The 13,898-nt window shown below is 30.9% G+C and overlaps 1 protein-coding gene across 4 annotated transcripts in view; it reads right to left on the minus strand.

The window, feature by feature from the left end:
* LOC149069287 (uncharacterized) overlaps window positions 1-13,898 on the minus strand; it is a 52,315-nt gene that overhangs the window by 6,843 nt on the left and 31,574 nt on the right. For all 4 annotated transcript variants that reach the window (XM_089249597.1, XM_089249599.1, XM_089249596.1 and 1 more), the window contains exon 2: window positions 4,266-4,325. The gene's annotated coding sequence lies outside the window, so the exon portion shown is untranslated. The remainder of the gene's footprint in view (window positions 1-4,265; window positions 4,326-13,898) is intronic.

Raw genomic sequence — 13,898 nt, forward strand, 5'->3', positions numbered from 1 at the left:
ATGCGACCCTTCCCATCCTTTTTTTTATTTCGTAACTTCCATTCAGATATCTTGTGACGGCACTGCATCAGTTCGATTCGAAACGGTATGGAAATTGAATAAATAAATTGAAATGAAATAGAGTATTTTCACGAACGCTAAATAACTTTTATTTATGATATTATTATTTTAGTGCCTGATGTTTGCGACACAGCCTGATCCACCTATGTGTGATGCTATTTTCTCGGGAAGAATTAAGATTTTCTAAAACCTAATTTATATCGCATCCGAGCTCAGTGAGGTAGGTACCTACCTACCATCACATACAAATAAAAAAAACAATTCACGGAGTTTAGAACTTGATTTCTTGACTAAGAGAACCTCCACCACTCAATCGGGGCATAGTTCTCTTGGCGATGCAGAGATATCGCAACTAGATCCTTTTCAAAAGTTCGATCGGGAAAAAAATAACAGTACAAAACAAATGATGAAATAATACCAGAATAATTTTTTTCCCCCGAAAAAGTAATTTTTGCTTTTTGGATCAAATTCAGTAAATGTTAGTAACATGCTATTGGATCACGCAGAGAGCTCTTGGCATTTCTTTTGCGAGATATTGATAAAAGAAAAATTGAATTAAAAAGTGAAAAACAGAAATTAAAAACTTTCACTTCACTCTATATTCTTCAACACTTTGAGCTATATTTTTCAGGAATTTTCAAAATTTCGTCCTCGTAGAATTTGCTCCAGGAAGCAAAAGAGCCATCTGTGTGACCTTAGAGAGTACCAACATTAGCGAACGATTTCTCACATAAGAGAGCGAAATAAATGAAAATGGAAATATGTGTAGCTAGCGGGAATAAGGTATTTCAAATTCTTGACATTTTCAAGACAATCGAGAACGGGAAATCGTATTTCCGGCGATTTCTAAAAATTACTATTCATAGGGCGCAGTAACCCAGGTCGATAAGATCCTCCTCTAAAGTACAAAAGGATGTTTAGAGGTGTTCCGAGTTCGATACCCGGTTCGTCCTTGTCAGTTTGATATTTTCGATCCCGATTCGTACTTGCCTGACGTAGGGGTACAACAGAAACGGTGACATGATCACAAAATACGATTGCTACCGCAGGGAGTCCCACACCGAGGGGTTAGCGCACCAACCTCTCGGTGAATATAGAAAAGCTGCCGTTCGAAATCAGCAATAAATTGTAGGTCAAGGTCTAATTAGCCCTTGTGTGCAGACAATGAAACGTGGATCGACAAAAATGTTCAAATGATCAAATCTCTTTGATAAAATAAAAAAAATTCAACCAATAAGCGTATCGGTTACATTCGAGCGAAAGTGACTAATAGGCTGTTGGTTTTCAAGTTTTGTAAAAGAGCTTTCATCAAACTTCTATAGTGTAATCCCGGCCAGATTTAGTTTTCATAGATTATTAAAAATAATAACAAAGCACCTTGCTGAATCTTAGATGACCTCCCCACATTAATGATAATTTCGATAGTCAGATTCTCAGGCTAGAAACATGTGAACCTCCCTCACTCCCTCCTGGTGACCATAATTATTAAATAACTGCTATCAGAGACAGCAGTGTGGCGACCACTTGTCAGAGTGCAATCTTGTGGAAGGGCTGCAACTTTTCTTTGTAAGGTTTAAGCAAAATTGAATTATCAGAGAATCTCTTGGGAGGTAAACATGGTTTATTTCAGATGTAATTTTCATTATTTTTACATTATTATATTTTTTATTACGTCATATACTTTTTTTTACATTATTATACAAATACTGAAAAGCACAGTACATGCAAACTTCATCGAACCAAACCATATCGTACACAATACGTTTTTATACGTACTCTACACGCATTGCAGAAAGTTTCCCAACTTGACAAATATTTCATTCAAGAAATCAATGACGAAATTAAGGTATCCAACTACCTTTCGTGACACTTTTCTATAAAATGGTACTGGAGTGTGAAGAAACATTTTTTTCATAGAAAATGTCTCGAAATAGTGAAAACAGTGTGAAAAGTTTTAATGAAATTGCCGTGAAGCGTTACTTTCTGTGCAGTACACTAAAGTGTTGTGCGGTAAACCACTTTACAGTGTAAAACAATTAACCGAATTTTATTAATCAAATAATGAATTAGAATTTTTCCGTTGCGGAAGAAATACTTATAAATGCATTTTATGATGGTACTACAATTCAGAAAGATGCCAACAACATCAGAAATTCGGGGGCAACTGATAGATAATACGCGGAAAAACGATAACACCTCTACAACGATATTTTTCGGTCAATAGAGTATCGTTATATCGAGGTTTCACTATGTGAGTGTGCGTGCGTACATATTCCCTTTCTTGAAATAATATCAGCCTATGTATAAGGTTTGTTCTGCTAAACTTAATGTATTGTAACCCCAGTTATTTCAACAAAAATTGACGGAGTTCTGATCTCTTGAAATGATCATAATCCGATTTAAAATCTTTAATTCTTTTGATCCTAAATGATTAATGTGTAGGAATACACAAACGAACTGTAATGCAGGGTTTAACAAACCCCAGTCGCATGGAAACTAAAAAATTTATATCGGCACCTAAAATTTTCTATGTGATTACTAGTTGAGACAAAAGAAACTCTTGGCTCCAACCAAAAATTTTTTGGTTGACAAAGATTTTTTTTCTCCATTTGTCAAGCAATTGCTATATGACTATTAATGTTGATGTCAAAAAACGAAGATTATAACAATACTCCTTGGAATCCCCAGCAAGTACATATTTTTTCCTCATTTTGTGCACATTATTAGATTCAAAGAGGAATTTTCCTGCTTAAATTTTCGGGAACGGGAAGTCATAAAAAAAATTCCCGCTTGAAAACCCTATATGCGATGTCTGATCAATATCATGGATGTTAAACATACCAGACTATTTCATTAAATTTGTGAACAAAAACATGTGAAGCACTAAAAAAAATCTGTTCGTTTTTTCGGTTTCAGAAGCACGGTATAAATATAATATCGGTCTCTATAGTTTCTTCCAAACTAATTTCAGGAAATGTTTCAGAATTGAACTTATAGGAGTGTTTTCAATCTACACCGAGAGAGAGTTTCAATTTTTTTTTATTCTTTCGATTTCGGCCTAAAGCCGGCATTCCACTATAAAAGTTATTTTATAAAACTTAAAAAAGGCAGTCAATAAGACTATCGGTTGCATTGCGCGAATGTAACCGGTACGATTATCGGTTGCATTTTTCAAGTTTTATGAAAGAACTTTTATCAAACTTTTATAGTGTAATCGTGGCCTTGATGGCATCGTCATTCATCGCATCAAGTCATTCACACCGATTTCATTCATTTTTTAGATAAACAAATTCTTAGGACTGAAAATTTATGAGTCCATTATGAAGCCACTGACATCTGAGGACGTCGGAAATGTTTTAGATCCGTTTTAATTTAGAAATTTTGATTTCTAAATTAATTCTGGGGGGGTTTGCTAGGATTCATGTTACAAAATACTGTGGATGAAGCCACTGACTAAAATGTTGATTTATGTGAAGCTGTCGTCATCTCCATAGACTTCGTATAAAAAAATTACTACTCTATACAAGTTTGAGCACCATTACCATCATTTTAAAAAAGCTATGAAGTATTTAAATCTTTTGATCCCTGTAGAAATATTCAAAATACATCGAGTGCGATAAGAGCTCGGCTAGACATCTCAGTAGATTTCTAACTTCCTCGTGTTTTCACAAAATGCATATTTTTAAAATGATAAAAACCAACATCTGAAACATGCACGTGCCAAAAAAAAAAACACGCTCATAACTTTTGGTACGATACAATATGATTGTGAACTCAATATATTCCATTTTCCTGTGTGGGCATCTTCATTTAACTATAATTAGATAATAACATACGGCGGCATAAAAAAGTGTATTGCTCCCGTTTATAATTCAATTCGGCAGGTAGCCTAAATAAACTTTTCTAAACATCTGATTAAAATTGAAAAGGAAAATAAAATCTTCTGATTAGGATCTTAAAAATTAAAAGACTGCATTAACTAGGTTTTCTACACACAACTCAAAACTTTTGTAATCAATGCGATTCAGTGACATCCCACCATATTATTGAAAGATTTATCTCCTTTCGGAAATGGAAATTTTCATGTTAAGATACTTGAACCCAAATCGATGTTCAATTATTATTTTATATATATATATTGTGTTTTTTTAAATTTATTCAACACATGATACAGTATATAAATTATATGGGATACGTAAAATTACCTCCAGTCTAACCATCATATAGTGAAGAATTAGGCACCTCCTGGTGTAGGAAATGGACGTCTGAAAAATGTAAAATTGACATTAATTTATTTAATATTTTATTTTCATGGAATCACATACTGTACATATATTTGAAACGATATCCGCTAAACATAACTATGCACGAGTATACATATATGTACACAGTATTAAAAACGAGATTCGAAAATATATATTACTCATTTGTTGTATGGATGCATAATATATTTTGCATGACCTCATAAGATTCGTACGCTGTCGCGAAATTCACAGAAATAGTATGGGATGCAGCTTATAACAAGTGGGTGAAAAATAGCACTGATAAATTTTGATACCTTTTCAAATAAGTTGTCCTATTGAGAATAAGAACTTACCGGGCTGTTAAGCTGTTTCTGCTATCTATAGAAATAGCAGATCACGGTCTAACCGCCCGGCAAGTCTTTATTCTCAATTAGACGCCGGTGATGAAAGCCTACGCCCCAACGCAAGTTGTTATCCCTCAGTCTTTTATTTATTTTTTTTGACGCAAATCACATTTTTCAATTCAAGCTTTTATGGACATTAGATGAATAAAGATATTTCTTAACACAGTTCAAAAATACTTATGCTTTTAAATCCTCGTCGTGATTTTGATAGTTTCAATCGGATGACAGACCGAAAAAAAAAATCGATCACTCGGTTTTTTCCACAAATATCGAGAATTGTTTTTTCATTAAAAATAAAGTACATGTGTATACCTTATAAAATCTGGTGACAATCGCTAAGAATTACGTGTGTGTCTGTTTTCTGTTTTTAATTTCATACACAAATGCTTGCCGTGTAAATCAACTCAGCTGTGTTGCGATACATCAGAGGCGAAAGTGTCCTTCTTTAAAAAGGCAACCAAAGATGATTGCAGCGGCACACCGTTCGAGAATAACTGTATTAGCAATTGGAATATCGCTCTTACTACCTTGATTAAATTTGCAACAACGATTTGTTCGTTTTTTTTTTCCTGTGAAGAATTTATGCATGAAATTTGACCACGCAAGGGTAAAGGTAACGTATAGCTTTATTTTCCTACTAATAAATGATGCCTTCAGAAAAATTCAGCAGTGGACCGTTCTCATATTTTATTTCTTTCAGTTTGTCATTTTCCTATGGTTAAAAACCGAAAACGAAATAATACTCCTGTGTGTGTGTGTTTTGTCCCTAGCTTTATTTCATTTAATGAAGTTATCTAATAGCTGAATTGAATCCATAGAACGGCAAAGCTCAGTAATGACCACATATACTGTTCTTTCCCCACCGACAAGCTCTAGACTCTTTAATAAAACGAATGACCTCTTAATAATTTAAACGAACTTTTTAATGATGAAGGCATAATAATTTTATTCTGATTACCAACTTTTTTAACGAAAGAAATCATTGATATGCGAAGGCAAAATCCTTTTATCAATTCTTAAGCGTACGATGCAATCCGATAACAAGGTCGTGGGAGGTTAGAACCAAAATAATTCTGAATCATCTTAAGATAAAAAATTTCCTAGTAGTTTACTTTAGTACCCTTTATAGTAAAACTTTAATTTTACGACGTTGTCAAATAATTCAATAAATAATTCAAAATTTCTAGAACACAAAGAAAAAACAATCTATTATGACTACGATATACAATTTCATGATGAAGAATGTTGTGCATAGAACAGAGAAGAGAAACACGAAGTGAAAAATTAAACATTTATGCCGCTAGACGTAAAATGGCAGATGTGAAGTCGTTAGAAAGAGTTAAGTACTATGTCGTAAATATTCCGATTGCACATTAATGCGCGCAAGCGTTTCGACTTATCCATCCGATTCTCCGACGCGGTCTCAACTCTATAAAAGAGAGCGGAAAAGTATAAGTAAAAAAAAAAAAAATTGACACATTCAATTCTTCTTCCTAAGAAGTAAAGCCCGAGGGTAATGAAACTGGAACAGTTGTAGGTCTCAGTAACTTCCACTACTACACCGAACATTCCTCGTAAACATTCCTAAAATTTCTATCGAATTTCTCAGAGTGACCGCAGAAAAACAGAGAATGAAACTGAAAAAAACATACATACATCTCCTAAGTATATCAAGTCCAATCGTTCGTAAAATATGAAAAGCGAGACAGATTTCTCACCGCACAATTGAATCCATGAAGAAAAAAGTATTTTTCAATAAAATGTCGATTAACAACTTTCGTATTCTTCATTATGATTTGATAACTGACCAATACCAACTGTCTTTCTGATATTTAAAAAGATTCTTTCAAAAATAATCAAATAAAAGAAACCTCGCGCTTGTACATTACGTTTGCAATGATGAACTCTACAAAAAGTGTTATTAACGCACTGTAATCGGATACAGGCCATTTGAATGGGAAGGGGATATTTTCAACCCCCCACTCTCTCACACCTATGCTAATACACAATTTTTGAGGAACGGGGAAGGAGGATGTAGCCGGCAGTGCATTTCAATCAGCTAACTTGGACGATAAAACTACTCATTTTAACCGATGTAAAAAAATCTTCGTGCGATGAGCTTATCGTCTCCGTAACGAAAGCAACGATACACGAAACTTAGTTTCATTTATGAATTTTTATATTCTATAACCCAACGGCAATTTCAAGCATCGAGATAAGTCAATTTAAGGCCTAAAAGTATATCCAGAGACCGATTATACTCCAGCACACAATTTTCAGATACTAATCCCGTAACAGTAAACAAACATATTTGAATATCGAATATTTCAAGGAGTATAATAATGGACGAAACATATAGAAGTTTACAAATACGATAAATATATGTCAAAAACAACCGTGAAGGAAAAACAATATAACCGAAGCCAATAATAATGAAATGTCTCAAACACGTACAAGAAACACAAAAAACACGTTCTCTGAAATGCGCGATTAATATGAATGATACTCGTATATAAAAAAAAATGGGCTTCGCCATGGCTTGACAAATCCCAGGCGTCAGGTTGCCATAGCGACTGAACATCGGTATTGGTACCTAAATTTTCTACTTGTGATTATTCAATAGAGGTAGGTCTGAAGACAACACAGAATTTTCGAAATTTATATCAACATGTCTCTCAACTTGGAAACAGGGTGTGAGTACCAAAAAAGTAAAAAAATATTTTATTTCTGACTATTTTTTTTAAAAAAGAAAGTTCTTCGTTCCTAAGAAATTAATCTGGCGCCTGAATTTGTTTACAATTTATCAAGCCCTGGCTTTCACAACGTATAAATGCGGACAAATTTTCATAGTTTATGAGTGGATTACTCATGTCTTGACCAAAATTCATTCGTTTGATAGCTGAGCTCCCTTTAAAAATCACAAATAGCAATACACAATGGATCCACAAAATTTCTAATCATAAAAAAGAAAATATATTTCTTCAAATATTTTTACTAATTTAAAAAACACTGGATGTCAGAATAAATTGCATATCACCAAGTATGAAAAGAAATGACTCAGATCAACAATCAATAATTATTTTGATCATAATCAAAATTAAAAGTAAACTCCTTAATATATCAAATAATTTCTTTCCACAAACATTTCTTGTTTCTTCAAGAGCTTAGTAATAATATATTTATAAAAATGAGACACGTCTCTCTCAATAATCAATGCAAGTTATATGAGACATCTTTAAAATAATGGCCCAATGAAAAAACACGTCAGGATTCTAGCCATATTGAGAAATCCTTACTTTCAGTTTCAGAACTTCATTTAAATGTGAATATATATAATTAACTTGTTCTATGGGATCTCTCTCATGATGGGAAAATGATATCAAAAATAGGCTAGAAATATCCCATGCTAAATCAAAAATAATGCAATGCATAAAGACTGTAGATTACATTTAGATACCCAGGCCCAGTGTGACAAAGTATCTAGTTGTGGCCCTGAAGAAGATGCCTGTTTATTCAAATACAAGAAGTAAAAACATTTAAATATTTAAAAAATGTTTCATCAACTTCTAGTTCATCATGACTATTTAAAAAAGAATGACATTATTTTAACACTTGTCATTTTAGATATAAATTTTTTATAATTATGTTTGGCTGTGGAAGCATAAATTTGTAATTGATCACATATAGATAGGTATATAATGTAATATAAATCAGGTGATGTGTGGAAAAAAAAACTCACAAAAAGGAACAAAATAGATCAAAAAAGAAAACTCGAGAGAGATACAAAAATCTTCTCTGGACATGAGCATAAATAGAAACAAAGTAAAACAGAATGAAAATAATTCAATCAAAAACAAATACAGCAATGCTTTCATTGATCATAAAGATGGCTCATGTTTCTTTTTTCAAACTGATTAAATTCTTCTTGTGTGGATGTTTTAGTGGATAAAGGTACTTCAAATAATATAGGTTTATATTTGAAATAAACTTTTTTTTAAGTACAACCATTTCAAATTTTGATTAATTTTTTCCCCCGAATGACTGGTATAAACTGGACAGATTCTTTTTTGGTTATTTTTCGTAAATTGATAAAAGATAGAATTATGTGGTGTCTAATTAAAGTTGGCATGTTCTGAGCTGTCTGTAGCCTCAACTACTACTCATCAGACAGCTGTGAAACTTTGGGAACAGGTTAATGAAGGGATGGGAAATCGAGAACACAAAAACAACAATCGGCTCTGAAATTCACCACTATGTATTTGTATACAAATTACAGTGCACATGTAAATTGTTTTTTTTTTTTTCCAAATATGTGACTAAACTGCTCAAGCTTCATGGAAAGTATCAAAACATTCCCAGCAGAAGCATTTTCATTCTCATATCTTCACACAGAGTATGATGCTGAATTAACAAGAACATGCTTTATTGGTGAAATTCTTTTATGAACATGGTGGTTTTGCCCTGAAAGCTATGTGTGGAGATTTTCTGTCAATAATTCTTCCTATCATTAAGATTTTCCTAAAAGTTCCATAACTTTTGATAGGTGGTTAAGGCTATAGTCAGCGAAGAGTACATTCCACCTTACCTTTAATTAGGTCTATAGATACTCTGTAATAAAACATTAAAAAATAAGCAGAAAAAACATTTTGAAAGAGATTCATGATATCAGAAGGGAAAAAAAGGTGTCAAAAAAATGAGTTGGAGAAATCATAAAAATGTTTATAGATTTTGAGATATATAAGTTGTGAAATTTTCTTTTCGATAAAGAAAAATGAAACTCCAGTAATTGTGATAGAAATCTGACAATGGTTTGCAAGAAATATGCTCATTTTGCAATGATTCTGAAATGAATGAATGCTGAATGTACCAAGATTATGGTCAATTTCTAAACAATCAATGGCTTCATTTACTTTCTTTTATAGACAGAACTTTTCCCAGTTCCATACTTTTGTTTGGTGTTGAGAAGTTATAGCCCATTTCAGGGAACCACAGTTTACACTGTAACTGTTTATTAATCACAAAGACTAAGTTTTTCATGATAAAGATAAAACTGGATAAAGGGGTTTTTCTTCTTATAATTAGAAATACCACGTGAGTGAATGAATCAAGAATAGATTATTCAAATCAAATGCATAGTTTAAAACGTTAAAGATTTTTTTTTAAATTCAAAAGCAGCATTACAGCATCTGATAATATATTAAATATTCAATAGAGTTGCCATACGTTTTGTTTGTCTATATACACTCGTATATATACTGCAGAATGAGACTTTACAGAGAATAATTTGAAGCTTCTCTTAAACAATTGTCAGCAGCAGCTAAAGAATTAATAAAATTTCCACATTTGTCTACCTGAAACTATTTTTACAGTAAAAAAAAGAAGAATATTTTCTTTTAAGTTCATACATTTCAACAACAAAGATTTAACACAAAAAATGAAACTTTTTTAATGGTTGAAACTGATCATTGAATTTCTGAACAAGATTCTTGCCTACACACAGAAATTATTTCTCCAATACAAAAAGAGAAAGCGTAAAATGTTCTGTTTTTAAAATCAGAAAATATATCATCATAAAATTATTGAGCAAAATACGTAATTATTTCATACAACATAAAAAAGAAACATTAAAATTTGAAAAAAAATATTTATTGCTTTTATTTATGACACACTTCTAATACATATGAATCAATATAATTTCAAGAAACTTTAAATAATTAATAATAATTAATAATTATAATAATATAATAATAATTAATAATTATAATAATATAATAATAATTAATAATTATAATAATATAATAATAATTAATAATTGGTTTAATACTTAATCAAATGTATATTTTTAAGATAACATGTAAATCACAATATTTTGTTGACTTATGTATGAAATGGTGAGAGAAACATTTTTCAGAACCAAAAATCATGAGTACAATGATAAGTTTATACATTTTAATCACAAAAAAAATTATTAAAAAACACAAATTTCATTATAACATGAACAGGGAAAGAAAGAACAAATGATTGTGAAAAGAATTTCTGCCAATTCCTGTGAAAAACAGACAATCACCTTGAAATAGAAACAATAAGAATAAAAATCACAGATGAATAAATAAAAAACACCATGCAGCTACATCACAACAAAAAATTGCAAGCATTGTAAGTCCGAAATTGAATCGAATAAATTCATATTATATATCAACTATGATATTGATTCATCTCAATTTATACTTTGCTATTACCTTGATCATAAAATAAAACCTTATGTTATTTTTTAAATGGATGTTACAGTTTGTTTCTTTAAATCTATGTACTTATAAACAACAAAAAAATTGCTACATGAAAGTAACACAAATTTTTTTTTAATTATTTAATTTTAACAAGGTGAATAGTATTAGTTTTTTCTCCCCTGAAATTAACACCTACTGATAAAATTTATTCCTCAATAATAAATTACACAATTTGACAAGAGGATAAATGAGAATAATTACTTAAGAAAAAGAAAAATCCACAATTTGTTGTGTTATCACGTAAAATTTTTACCCATTACTTCTGAAAGAGATATAAACATAAGTAAATTATTGTGTTTTTTGTAAAACCTTGTTGATGATTACACAAAGTATAGCTAAAACATTCTTTAACAATTGTTAGTTTTAACAATAATAATTTTCTTTTCAATTAAATAGAACAAGACAAAACTTGCAGTTATCTGAAATATGTATAATATTACAAACACCAGCATTATCTTGGATAATAATAATAATAACAAAATTAGTGTTTATGATCCACACAAGTTGATAGGCCTAATTAATAGAAAAAAAATCAACTTGAAGAGATATTTCTCCTGCTTCATAAATCATTGAATTCGACAAAATATATTGAATCAAGTTTATGATGTTTTAAGCATCAATAATAAGCAATTAAAATATAAAAGCATATGAATAACACTTTTTTCCCCAGAAAGTGCCGTATTGCAAATGAAGTTGTTGTCAACTTGAAAAAATTCATTCGATATTATGTAATTTTAATGACATAAAAGGTTCACAAAATATAACAATATCATAAAAAGAATGCATTAAATTCAACCTTGAAATTTGTAATATTTTTATGGGAAGTATGCTATACACTTCCTCACACTTGTGATAAAATCATAAAAACTTCACATCATGTTGACTTATGAATGTAATAAAAGTGCACTAAACAATATCATCAATTGTAGAATGAGAGCACATTCTTATTCATAAACAGACATTGTAGATGCATTGAATGTTAATAAAATTTAATATGAAGTAAATAAAAACAGTAAATGTATGAAATTGAACAGATACAAAGAATGCATTGGCATGTAAACATAAGGCATCATAATTTAAAAAAAAATTAGATACATATAGCTTGTCAATGTTACAACTTACATGCAAACACTTTTTCCTACATACTAGGAGTGAAAATATGTTAAATCAACTGTACTGTACGATATACATTATTTATGCATTGCAATAATGCAAATTAAAAAAGTTACTTTTGGAGAAAACTTAGAAAAAAAGGATTTTCAATTCTACTCATTAATATTGAGATTGGCAGTTCAAATCAGGGCTAGACAAATCACAGAAAAAATTTAGGTACCAGAACAATTTTTTAGCCGCCAAAAAAAATTTTACCTCAAGCAAAAGGTCCAAAATAATGCTTCTTTCACATTTTTCAGAGCATAGAGTGACCCTCTTTCACGTTGGCAGATATGCTGCTATAAATTCCAAACATTTTATACTGCTCTCAGCCTGCAATTTAGTAACCACACAAAGAAACTTTTAGGCATCAATACCAATTTTTTAATCGCCATGGCAACCTAGAGCTTGGGATTTCTCCAGCCCTGGTTTAAATGTTGAGCATTTGATAACTCACTTGCAAACAAGTATCACTGCATGATTAAGAAAATTTCAAATTGAAAATAGAAATTTTATGAGTTGCGCTACTAATTAGATTTGTCTAGCCCTGATGTGAACCGCCAATCTCAATATTAATGAATAGAAATGAAAATCCTTTTTTTTTCTAATTTTTCTCCAAAAGTAAGTTTTTTTAATTGTGCATCTCAAGAGTACTGTTGTGTTGCTCAGATAAATTAATGAACACAATAACTGGGACATATAAGAGAAGTTGGTATAAACAGAAAATTTTTAACTCGTACATAGAATGAAGTAAATTTTTTGAAGGAATATAATGCAATACATATCATCAACGTTCAAGCGAAAGTTGGCGTCTAATTTTGAGATTTTGTCAATTTAAATTTTTGAGTTATTACAAAAAACAGTAAAAAGTTATTTTACAGATTTCTAATTTCTACAGCAGATTTACTGATGTTTAGATAACTGGTTCGTGGTCATAACTTCTCATATCATGGAATAATTAATTGTAAATTCCAATCAACTGCAGTAGTCCGTCAAAAGATTTTTTGATCACATTGACTTTTGCTTGAATGGCGATGATATCACATTAGCTTTGTGAGAGTTATAAAAAGTTTGATATACAAAAAAATTCATCCTCGCATCAATTCTACAACATAAACATTGGGATTGGTTGTCAAAATGTTTAGCATCTGATAACTTACTTTTGAGCAAATATCACTGGATGATAGAGAAAAAACAGGCTATTTAAAATACAAATAATGATTTCTGAGTTGTGGCATTATTGCAGCTTACAGAACATAATGTCTTTTTGACTCAGACAAATTAATCAGCACAATAACAATAACTGGGACATAGAAAAGGAATTGATGAAAAGAAAATTTCTAACGCATACATAGAATGAAGCGAATTTTTGCGAAGGAAACAATGTAATACATAATGGCTTTCTGCGAGTTATTTATGGATAATAATACTGATGAACTCTACAAAAAATTCATTATCACACAAATTCTACAAAACATATATCGGGATTGATGGTCAACATGTTGAACATTTGACAAATTATCTAATACTAGATGATTTGGAGCATTATTTAAAATTTCAAAAATAATGATTTTTATGAGTTGTGCCACAATCGCAGCTCACATATGTCTCGTCTTTTAGAGTCAGATAAATTAATCAACGCAATAACAACAGAGACTTGTTTTTTGTTTACCAATTCCTTTTCTAACACGAAACATAAAAGGAAGCAAATTTCTCGTAGGAATATAATGTAATAAATATCATAATGGCTT

This window comes from Pholcus phalangioides, unplaced genomic scaffold (assembly GCF_987345545.1).
Source record: "Pholcus phalangioides strain wild (caught in Gottingen) unplaced genomic scaffold, Ppha-v1.0 ptg000022l_1, whole genome shotgun sequence".
In the NCBI taxonomy this organism is placed as follows: domain Eukaryota; kingdom Metazoa; phylum Arthropoda; class Arachnida; order Araneae; family Pholcidae; genus Pholcus; species Pholcus phalangioides.